General features: G+C 34.0%; 1 protein-coding gene across 2 annotated transcripts in view; it reads right to left on the bottom strand.

Annotated features, from left to right (window-relative positions):
- The window catches only part of LOC118749364, a 910,564-nt gene that overhangs the window by 418,478 nt on the left and 480,126 nt on the right, over positions 1–11,960 (bottom strand). The gene's annotated exons all lie outside the window — the stretch shown is intronic.

Raw genomic sequence — 11,960 nt, 5'->3', positions numbered from 1 at the left:
TGTTACTGTTTAAACCTTAAGAATAAATTTTGCTCTATTACAATCCTACTATAAGAAATCCTGATATACGAAATATCTTTGTACGTTAAATTGCAACCATGCCTCGCACGTGTAAACGTCGTAGATTAGGCCGAACTGATCTGAATGTAGCCGTTCGCCATTTCAGAGACGTACGAGGGCACGGATAAGTAAGATACATACATAAAATCTGCTCGTGAATACTACCTTAATTAATTTCATTTACAGATATTAAAACCACACCCAATCAGTCTTAAAATAACTGTTACTTTCATAAAAAACAAAATCAGAATATTTTTCAATTACTTTAGTATCTATTGCAAAATTGTATACTGACAAGACAAAAAAGTAGAAAATAATAATAAAAAAAAAACTTTTTAATATACAACGCTTTTATAAATGGACTAAAAAGTAGAAAATAATATTTCTCAGTCCCACAGAATTTGTTTTGATAACTTTTGATTTTGAAATTTTAGCAAACGTCATTATAAACAATTAATGACATTGAAAATGAAAAGCGTGGGGCGCATGTAATACACTTGAATTGATATGAAAAGTAACATATGTATGTATGTGGACATACGAATAGCGACTGCTAAAAATCGATCTCAAATTTGTACTTTCGCTGTAGAATGTTATGTAGTTTGACTATTGTCAATGAAATCGAATGCTTTGTACTGCATGCGCTCCACGTTTTTCGTTTTCAATGTCATTAATTGTTTATAATGACTTTTGCTAAAATTTCAAAATCAAAGGTTATCAAAACAAATTCTGTGGGACTGAGAAATATTATTTTCTACTTTTTAGTCCATTTATAAAAGCGTTGTATATTATACATCATTTAAAAACATCCTTTTTCTCTAAAACCTAAGAAAATTAATATAATAATAGTTACAATGTGTACGCAAAGTATAATTTTAAAATTACATATGACAAAATACTTAAAAAATAACAATTTTGATTTAGACCCTTATCACAAACTCACTTTTCCAGCTACGAAATTTTGCAAGTTACATTCAATTTTTTTTGGTACACGGAAGGGCGCGATGCGGCAATTTAGCCGCATATATGAGAGACCAACTTTCAAAACAAATATCAACTGAACTATATAACGCAGCAAGTATAATAACAAGGGAAATAAAATTCAACAATTTTGTACGCCCAAGTATGATAGACATTTTATTTTATTATATTATATTTTGTTTATAAATGAATTATACTTTTACTAATCATATGTTTTAAGTCATATGTTTCTGAGAAAAATACACCGTAGTAATTTTAAAATTCTCGACTGAAAAATAAGATATTCGAGCTAGCTCAACGGCACACAGTGTGCTTTTTTAATACTTCATGCCAATTAATCGTAGCACTTTCGACAACCACTCCTTGACCTTAAAAAATAGGTCAAAATCGTGTTTAAAAAAAAAACTCTACTAATACATATTATAGATTATGAGACGAAAAACACAATTCCACTGTTTAAAAACGAAAATAATTTCAACCCCTCAATTTGAAAAATGATTTATATATTGCATTTTTTTATTTGCATACCGCTGTGCATCCTTCACACAATTTTTATCCCTCGGAAAACAAGTCAGTTTTAGTGCTATTCAAGACCTTTAATTTAAGCAAAGGTAGAAGTCTCTAGACCGTTTGAGAGCTAAATTATTACGATTCTAAAGTTAAACTTCGAAATTTCATTCGACATTTTACGCAATTATTTTTTCTAATTTCGGAGTAAAAACTAGTACAGCAGTTTCGAAGTTTAGTTTAAAATTGTTATAACTTGGCTCTCAGAGGGCCTAGAGGCTTCTACCTTGGCTCGAATTAAAGGTTTTGGATTGCACTTAGTGTTCGAGGGGATATAAAATTGAGTGAAGGATGCACAGCTGCATGCAAATAGAAAAAAATGCAATAAATAATGCATTTTTTAAATTAAGGAGTTCAAATTTTTCTTCGAATTTTGAACAGTGGAATCGTGTTGCTCGTCTCAAAATCTATAACACTAGTATAATAAAAAATACATAAATTTTTTGTTTTGGCATAAATCCCGTGTATTTTGCATGTTTTTTTTTGAAGAACACTACTTTTGACACATTTTTTTAAGGTCAAAGGGTAATTGAGGCTCAGTGGCCACAATTGAAAGGGATTTACTATAGCTTTCAAAACCATTTTGTTTCGTATCAAAATGCTGCTTTTGTCGAAAGCGCTCCGATTAATTCTCGTGCAGTGTTCAAAAAGCGCACTGAGCGGCTTGTCAAAAGACAAGAGATGTATTTTAAAATGCATCCCCTATTTCCTCGTCCAAAGTATGATCGCTCCTGATTTGGAAGAAGATTCCGTTCTTATTGACAGCAACACATGTGCTGTGAATGACCCCTAGCATACGTTAATTATATCGCCAACAACATTTGAGGTATCTGACCCAATTTCGATGTGCCAAGAATACTCATTTGAGGAAGTTCCCGATTGCGCCGTTGGGGTTGAAGTCTCTAATGAGCCACGAAAAACCAAAAAAAATCGCATTTGCAGCGCATTCGAAAAATACCACCATAAAAGCGGAATGTTGTTGAAGAGAGGCAGCGGCAAATACAAAAGGTAAATATAAACGAAGTAAAATATGGTTTTACCAATTGCTACTTTACCAAAGGAGTCATCAAATTCCGATGAGTTGAATGAGCTGCAAACCGAACTACTTCGGGCTCAACTAAGACACCAGAAAAACGTAGAAGACCATGAAAAAGAAATGCACCTTCTCAGGGTTCAACATGAGAAGGAGTTGCAGTTTCTAAGGGTTGAGCTTCTATAAATAAATACGCCACAAGAAAATTTTGCAATCCCTTTTATGGAGGCACCATTCGCTCGATTTCAATGAAACATACACCGATTTAAAGGATATAACTTCCTCTAATCCAGAAATGTTATTCCCGATATATAGGGGGCGTGGCATCTGACATATAGACTAAAATGTGAAAACCACTATATCTCTAAAACGAATTATGCTGGGGAACTGAAACTTAGCACAGATGTATAGATTGTAAATACCCTACTTACGGTGAAAAATGGTAGGTACTGGGAAAGTGGGCGTGGCACCTCCTATACAAACTGAAAATCTCTTATCGGTCATCTCTGTAACCGCCTAGGCTAACGTCCAGAAATTTGACACAGCAACATGTGTTGTCAATACCGTACTTACGGCGAAAAGTGATAGATTTTGGAAAAGGGGGCGTGGCACCGCCCATACAAACTGAAATTCTCATATCGCTTATCTCTGGAACCACTCATGCTAACGTCCTGAAATTTGACACAGCTGTTTATGAAATCAATAACGTACTTATGGCGAAAAGTGGTATATAGTGGGAAAGGGGCGTGGCACCGCCCATACAAACTGAAATTCTCATATCTCTTATCTCTGGAACCGCTTATGCTGACGTCCTGAAATTTGATACAGCAACATATGTTGTCACTACCGCACTTACGGCGAAAAGTGGTAGATTTTGGAAAAAGGGCGTGGCACCGCCCATACAAACCGAATTTCTTATATCGCTTATCTGTGGAATCGCCTATGCTGACGTCCTGATATTTGACACAGCAACATATGTTGTCAATTCCGTACTTACGGCGAAGAGTGGTAAATTTTGGAAAAGGAAGCGTGGCACCGCCCATACAATCGGTTATCTCTGGAACCACTTTCTATAAGTTAATGGAATTTTATACACCTACATTTATACACGTATAAAATCGCAAGAATCATTCAATTGGGAACCATTTTCTCCCAGATTTTAAAATCGGATGAGGGTGTTTGTCTTCGGATAGATGGCGCAGGGATTGAGAGCTATCCTAAAAATCATATTTATGATCAGATTTTTTTCACTTTTAGAACATATTTTAGTAGCATAAAATTATATTATAAAAAATATTGGGCTTTGGCCCAGTCTTGACAAAACCCCGTGTGAAACCGCCGCTAGAGAACGAAATATTATCTTTTGTTGTATACCTTCAAGATACTTTCTCAACCGTTAACGATTCTGATGAAAAAAAGAAAGAGTTTATGCAGATGAGAGCAATTTAGTTTTTAACCTCCAAGAGGCTCTCAGACAAATATATTCGAAAAACTTATTTACAGTCTGAATTGGTATATGTTTGAAATATTAGTCAGTGATGAACATTTTATCTATACAAGCAAATACATATGCATATTTTTGATAAATGAAAATAGAGGTTCCTTTTTTGGTCTAATTTCAAAAGCTACTGAATAAATTTTGAGGAGACTTGGTAGAATTTGCATTAATCAATCCGGTATTAACGTTCATAACTCGATTTTAAGTGTTCCTGTAAATTCGCTATAAATTATGCTGGTGGACTTCAAAATAGTAATTCGAAGAAAAGAGTTAGTATTGGTGACAGGTAAAATTCAAAAGTGTATGAAAAAATATGTCGAATTTCGACAACTGGGCGATACTAGTCTTCGTAAAAAGATCGCACAAAATGTAAGTACGATTTTAGTTTTATTTACATACATGCATACATACAGTCAGTGTCAAGTGTAAGTGTACGCCTTGTTCTAATATAATATTCGAAATTATTTTCATGAACATTTTTTTTTCATTAATTATGTATGAAAATATATCTCATTCCATATCATAAACCACATAAATCAAAGTTTCACACTTTATATAAAGTTCAGCTGATGATATATTTATATACACATGGGTATATGTACGTATATTCAAAAAATATTTTCTAGGAATTTGATGACCACCTTTAAACATCGATATTGGGTCAGATACCTCACATGTTGTTGATGATATAATTAACATATGGTACAGGTCATCTACAGCACATGTGTTGCTGTCAATAAGAATGGTATCTTCTTCCAAATCAGGAGCGATTATACTTTGGACGAGGCATTCTTCCTCGTCAACATTTAGCACTTCAACCACGTTTCCAGTTGCTGTGGTTGCTCTTCGTTCGGCTCGAAAAGATTTCTTGGCTACCAATTTCATTCTCGCCCACTGTTGTCTTAATTTAGGGACGTCTCTGTCGAAACCTGCTGCCAACATCGTCCTTCTTACTTGCTTCCAGGCACATTTTTTTGCGATCATTGTCGCACTACTACGACTAACTTCTTCAGATGGTATTGAAGAGTCTACGGCAAAGAGTACGCCACCGCCGACTCTGTCCTCCCTGTAGATATGATAATTATTTGAAAGAATCTCTGAATTAAAAGTGTGAGGTTTGAGCCAAGTTTCAGTCAAAGAAATTATATTATAATTGCATTCAAGGCCATTAAGATATAAATTCGTTAATTTAGTATTTATGCCTCTTACGTTTTGATAATAAATACTTAAAGCAGATTTAGTAATCAGTTTTTTGGTTCTGTATTCTGACGGGGAATATTTGCTAAATTATTATTTTTGTTGGGCCTATACTCAAATTCACGAACGAAAGCTCCGGAGGGCCAAAAAGAACTACTAAGCAGCATGTCAAAATTTTCTAAATTTACGTCTATTTTAAATGAAGAAATATTTCTTTCATATTTAAAATTAAATTTTCTGATACTTAAGTTGACAGTTTTAACTTTGGACGAGATGTAAAACTTTATATCGTCCTCGGAAGTATCCCTCGAAAATCTAGATACAAATATAGACTTCTTTGGGGGAACCACAACCAGTCTCCTAGTATCAGACTCGATTACCGGCGGACGGGGTTGAGTAACTGAGTTACTAGTTGAGGGTAGAGTAAGCGTTGGAAGATTGGATGGCGGTGCCACAACTTCAACGGGGGACGGGGAAGATACTGCAGGGTCGTTATTATTAGAAGCAGACTTTGATATATGTTCTTTTGAGGAAGATAACTCCGTTGTCTGTGGACATGGAGAAGAAAGATTAATTAAGTCATTCGGAAGAGTGTTCTGACGTGGAACGGTCCTTTCATTAGGCGGACTATGAAGACGCTTACGTTTTGACACACGAATGTCCTTCATAGATTGTACGGTATCTAAGCATTTAAAAGATTTAAATACATTTTCGTAATGTTTAAATCTTTCGGTCAGTACCGACAACTCTCTCCCTACCTCAGAAAACCCATTTCTGGTTTGCCTAAACAACTTAAAGAGATCAACTTCGGTTGACCTGCACTTTAAGCAAGACCAGCGAAGACCTTTGCCATCATTAATAGCGTCCAGAATTCTTCCTGTCAAACCAGCACATTTTAGATGGCAAATACCATCACAGAGCCAGCACGATAAGTAGCGTTCAGATTCGCTTTTGATTTGGCAGTTATCAAGATCACACTTCATATTGAAAGATTTAATAACACTTATGTTAATAAAAAGACAAGCAAAATAAGTTTAACACAACACACACAACAATTCAGGAGCTGATGTATTTAGCTTAAAAATATATGTAGCGAACAGTTTGAGTATCACTGTAATGTGACACTTAATAAACGCAGCGCAAACAGCTGTGACAAGAAATTCTAAACGAAGTAAACAAAAAGAGCAAAAAGAAATGTGCAAAAAATAGAAACGATCTCAGTTAACTACAAAGGAATAACAACAACAATGATAACAACAAATGACTCGGCAAGATTAGATGTAAGCTAGTGAAATTTAATTAAATTTAATAAAACCCACAAAAATCACAAAACTTTCACTTAGCTTCGATTATTATCACACTAACATGCTCGTAGGCACTTTTTATAGCAACTTTTACTCAAAATTAGCACAATAAACTTTGCAAAATACAAAGACCAATCAAGGCACAAATAAGTAGAACTTCACAGCTTGACGTTTGCGTCATCGCATATTGTTCCACAAGAAAGTCATGTTTATATGGAAAAAGGTAAAAAACGCCGTCAACAAACAAAAAAAACAATATTAAAAATCAATGCGATTTTTTAGCTGCTCAAAACTTAAGTGCAAGTTTTTTTACTAGAATTTTATACGCTTGTTCTCTGTTGCTTGCTTGTTCTTATACGCAATTTCTAATAAATCTGGTTAAAAAGCTCGAAATTCAGATACAATTTTTTGAAATTTTTCTAAGTTCTGTATAAGTTTAAAAGGGTGATTTCTATAGCTTTTGTTAAAGCATGAACCTTATTTTTATATGCACAAAATTTGAAAGTGTAATTTATATAGTTTTTGTTAAAGCATGAACAGGGCTGCCACTGACGAAAAAAAATACTTACCATCCACTTGAAGAAAATCTACCAATTGTGGAAAATATCTACCAACAATTTTGTTTAGTTATTTTAATGAAAACTATAGTTTTGTTGTTTTTTCAGTTAATTCCATAAGAATTCAAATTGTGTTTAAGGAACTCTTTATTTAAGAGATCATATTAATGGCATCTTCTCAGTTTCCTTCAACCAAAAGCGAAAGTGATTCAACTAAAGGCAACAACGAAACTTCATCATTTCAAAAAATTTAAACTGGAGTTATTATAGATAAATACAGTGACAAAATTGTTTACGCTTTAGCCAAACATTTAAAAATCAAAGATTCAAGCTAAATACAACATTTAGAAAAATCAAAAAAATTTCGTCTAAATTTCGAAATTTTTAGTCTGCGCTTTTTGAACAATTTAAGGTATGGAGTTTTATAGCCCATAATACTTGAGACTAATCAACAATGTGCAGCTAAAAATTCACGTCGGCAGTTTTTAATTTTTTTGCCGCCAGTATTTTGTGTTTTTTTTTCATTTTTTGATTTAATTTTTTTTTCGAAGACTGGAAGTGGGTAATTACATACTTGTCCGTTCTTTTTTTATTTAAATAATCATTTAAAATATTTATGCAATCAAAAGCTTCTCGGAATTCCGGTAAAAAGAGTTTTGAATGTTCGCCTTTTATCGATTTACATTTATTCGTATGTATAAAGTACACTGCACTTTTGGAAAGAAATTTCTAATAAAAAGATAACTACGAAAAATAAAACGGGAACGAAAAGTTTTATTTGTTTTTCAAACTAAATAATTCAACAAAAATCTACCAAAATGAGAAAAAATTTACCTTTTTACCAACCCAAATTTTTTTTACCAATTTTGGTAACAATTTACCAAAGTGGCAACCCTGAGCATGAACCATATTTTTTGACTCAAATTCACTCGGAAGTGTGCATTTATAAAAGCTGAGCGAAAAGCTCTCCCTGTATTGGCTATATTTAACATCTCATTCGAACTCAAAGACTCCAAAGGATTCTCTGAATAAAGAAACTTTTTATTGATTTCATAAATTTGATTTTTTTGCTAAAATTACATATGTTGCGTTCCTTAGCGATGTTGTGTAGTACTGCAACAGCAACAATAATATTTTTTGCGGTATCCAAATCCACACGAAGTCTTTCGAATACGGAACCGAATTTCGACTTCAGTTGCCCATTGAGGTTTTCTATTTTGCCTCGAGTTGAAATATGAGCCCTGTTGTATATAGTGTTAGTTTACATACATTTATTAAAATATCTTTGTATATATGTATATATGCATGTACGTATGTATATCAGTATATAAGTACATAACTCTCTTCTTTTGCTGAAGATGGATTTCGAACGGGTGTTAACAAAATTGGTGACAAAGGATAACCTCCATCCCCAAATAACACTCCATTATGAACATGTCTTCTTTGTTCTAATTTAGCTTTTAATTGGCAGTCATCCAAATCCGAGCATCGTGTTTTGAACCACGTGATCTCGCAACGATATCCAGGCAATCTGCCTACATTATAAAATTTCGATTTGACTTCCATCAATTCTTGATCACTTGGATAAGAAATGAAGTGAGGCAACAAAAGCGCAATCTTCTTGCAAATTTTGTATCTTAAAATCGCGTCCATCTCAATTTAAAGTTAAAACTCTGTTTTTGCGGTAAAATGCATTTTATGTCGACTATGACAGAGTTAAATGGTGTTTTCGATAAAACACAATTTTAATAGTTAAAACTCTATGACTACGGCCCTGTGAATTTGGCAGACATACGCTATTACATATGTATTGAAAAAGTGAAAAGAACACCTTTAAACTCGTAAAGTTTTAAACCATGTAAAACGCCCCCTTTGCGAAAAGGTGTAAATAGGTGCGTAAAGTGACTGCTTGACAGATAACCCAGGATTTTGTGAAGCAATTTTTGTTTCGTAGTAATTTCCATAACATCCCGCCATCTTGTCTCTATCTCTCTTGGCTAAAATACAATCGAAAATGCCGAAAATTAGCAGAAAACCGAAGTCAATACAGTTAGTGGATGAAATTTATTCATTTCATTCGCGTATTATTTTTTTCAATTGTTTTAATTATTTTATCACATATTTTAGTATACAAATTTTGGCCCCTCGGCAACACTGAAGTTTACGAGGTCGTTTGCGCATGAAATTTGCCTCGTAAATTTACGAGGGGCTCGTAAATAGTGCTCCATTCAAATGTTGACAGTTCCTTTACGAGGCTCGTAAATTTACGAGCTTTACGAGGTTTACGAGGCTTTTACGAGTTTAAGGGAAGTAGGGGTCTATTTCAATTTCAGTATTTCAACGATATGTTTTAGACCAATTGGAGAATCACATTGGAGTTCAAGTTGAGAAAATGCTAGTTCTAGAAACCGTCCTTTTGTCATACAAAAAAACCCTTTTTGTTGAGAAAGCTATGATCCTCCACTTGAGGTAATGTTGAGAAACATCGTTGGAGATTTGAGAAATACCTTAGCTCTCAACTTAACCTCAAGTTGAGCTTAAACTTAAAATTTGTTATCTACGTTTAAATTGACGAGTTAAACATTATAAATGGGCTTGAACCAGTTAAATGAACAAAACGTGTTCATAAAAAAGTTAAATAGCATGCAATTGTTGTTGGAAAATTTAACCAGTGAAATCATTTAACTCGTTTGAATTCCAGTTCAACGAAGAATCTTATCAGAAAGCTTTCTACTTCAGCCAATCAGTAAGAGCCAAAAGCTTTCATTTGACACGCCAACACTCAAAAAATGTATATTCTTCAAAATATTTAAAATTAAAAAATGTTCGCAAAAAAGAGGCCAATGCGATAATTAGTTATTTCCTATCATGCAATAGTTGCGTTCCAGCAGCAGTACGATTTGTAGGAATTTCCAGGATTTTACAGGAAGCTTTCCCTGTACTACGCCTTACATAAGGTTCATTAATGGAGAAAACAGCTTTCCCTGTAAATCCTGCAAAATCCTACAAATCGTATTGCTGCTGGAACACAATTATTTTGAAGTCTCTAAGGCCCAGTTTCAGATGGCCTACTTAAGTAGAGATTGTTGATTAACTTCCACTATTATTTTCAGATCATACATTTAGGGCCAATTTCAAATGAATATTTAACGGCACTTAAGTTTAATTTTGGATTGTTGTTAAAATGCCATTTACCTTTCGTTGGGTTTCAGATCAGCTTGGTTTAAATATGCCAAATAATTGGTAGGTTGTTTAATCAATGCCACAAAATCCAACCAAAAAACAATCAACTGTTCAGCACAAAATGAACAAAGAAACAAGCAAACGCAACAACAATTTCAAGGAACAAAGAGCAGTGCTTCCAATTGTTGGGCATATTTAAACAAAGTTGATCTGAAACCAACGAAGCTAAATGCCATTTAAAAAACAATCCGCAAACAAACGCCGTTTAAATATTCATTTGAAATCATCCCTTATGCAGCGTTTTTGCTGCATTTAAAATGCCACATTTAGCACTTTCGATCATATGTTTTCGAAGAGCGCTCATGCTATCGCATTTAGCAATGACAAACAGCCGTGTTCCAGTCGCTTAGGGCCAATTTCAAATGAATATTTAAACGGCGCTTAGTTTAGTTGTGGATTGTTGTTTAAATGCCATTTGGCTTTCGTTGGGTTTCAGAACAAATTTGTTTAAATATGCTAAACAATATGCAGCACTGCTGCTTCTTCCTCGAAATTGTTGTTGCATTTGCTTCTTTGTTTACATTTTGTGCTGAACAGCTGATTGTTTTTTGGTGGGATTTGTTGGGATTGATTAAACAACCTACCAATCAATCCTGGTAGTTTGGTATAAACACAAGGTTGCATATTTCCTATTTAAATAGCCAATATTGGCCATTTAAGTGCAGATTAAATGTATGACCTGAAATGAATTGTTGAAACTAATCACCAAATTCTACTTAAATAGACCGTCTGAAATTGGTCCTTATTTAGATCCGTATCTATTACGATAAATTCTCACGGCGAAGATAATGTGCAAAACCCCTACTGAAAAGGAAAAGAGAAATTTTAAAATTAAAATTCCATTAATTATTTCCTCAATTAATTAGGAAAGAAAACAAACAGAGCTGGTCACAAATGAATCCAGTTTCTATCAGCATCACATCGATGTTGAGTTTGCGTAACTTTTCTTTATCCAAATCAAGGCACATTAAGCATGTAGTAGCTGCAGTTTTGATTTTTTCTATTTCGTGAATAATGTGAACTGTCAAACTTTGCTACATTCATATACACAACCACATACACATACATTGTCATCCTTTTTGCTTGTTTTTGATTGGTCGAACGTATTTACATTTCTTTCTGTTTTGAAGGCGCTGGCCCAATGCACGCTTGCTTGGCTTTGAGAACTGTCAAACAATTTTTAAAATGTATGAAAGTTGGCCTAGTGGCAGCTTTACTTCACTTGCTTGAAGCGCTTTAAAGTATCGATTAGCCGAAATCTCTATTTGACAGCGCGCTGTAGGCTTTTGACAACTCTTGACATTTCAATTTTTCGCGTCGATTTTGCTTGTGTGCAGTTTTTATCGCGTTCTTCATCAATTCTAGGTAAAATAATTTATATTAAACAATTATTTGTTGCTAACAACATTATTTTTTCAGATACCTTGCTTTTTATCGTTCCGGCCACCAGATTCGTTGGTTTTCGAGAAGTTGCATTTGGCTGTGCCACTTCCACCCGTGTTTATAAGGCGTAATATTCA

The sequence above is a fragment of the Rhagoletis pomonella genome, unplaced genomic scaffold (genome assembly GCF_013731165.1).
Source record: "Rhagoletis pomonella isolate Grant_MI unplaced genomic scaffold, Rhpom_1.0 Rhpom_scaffold_00015, whole genome shotgun sequence".
NCBI classification, from domain to species: domain Eukaryota; kingdom Metazoa; phylum Arthropoda; class Insecta; order Diptera; family Tephritidae; genus Rhagoletis; species Rhagoletis pomonella.
This window is presented reverse-complemented; position numbering and strand designations above follow the sequence as displayed.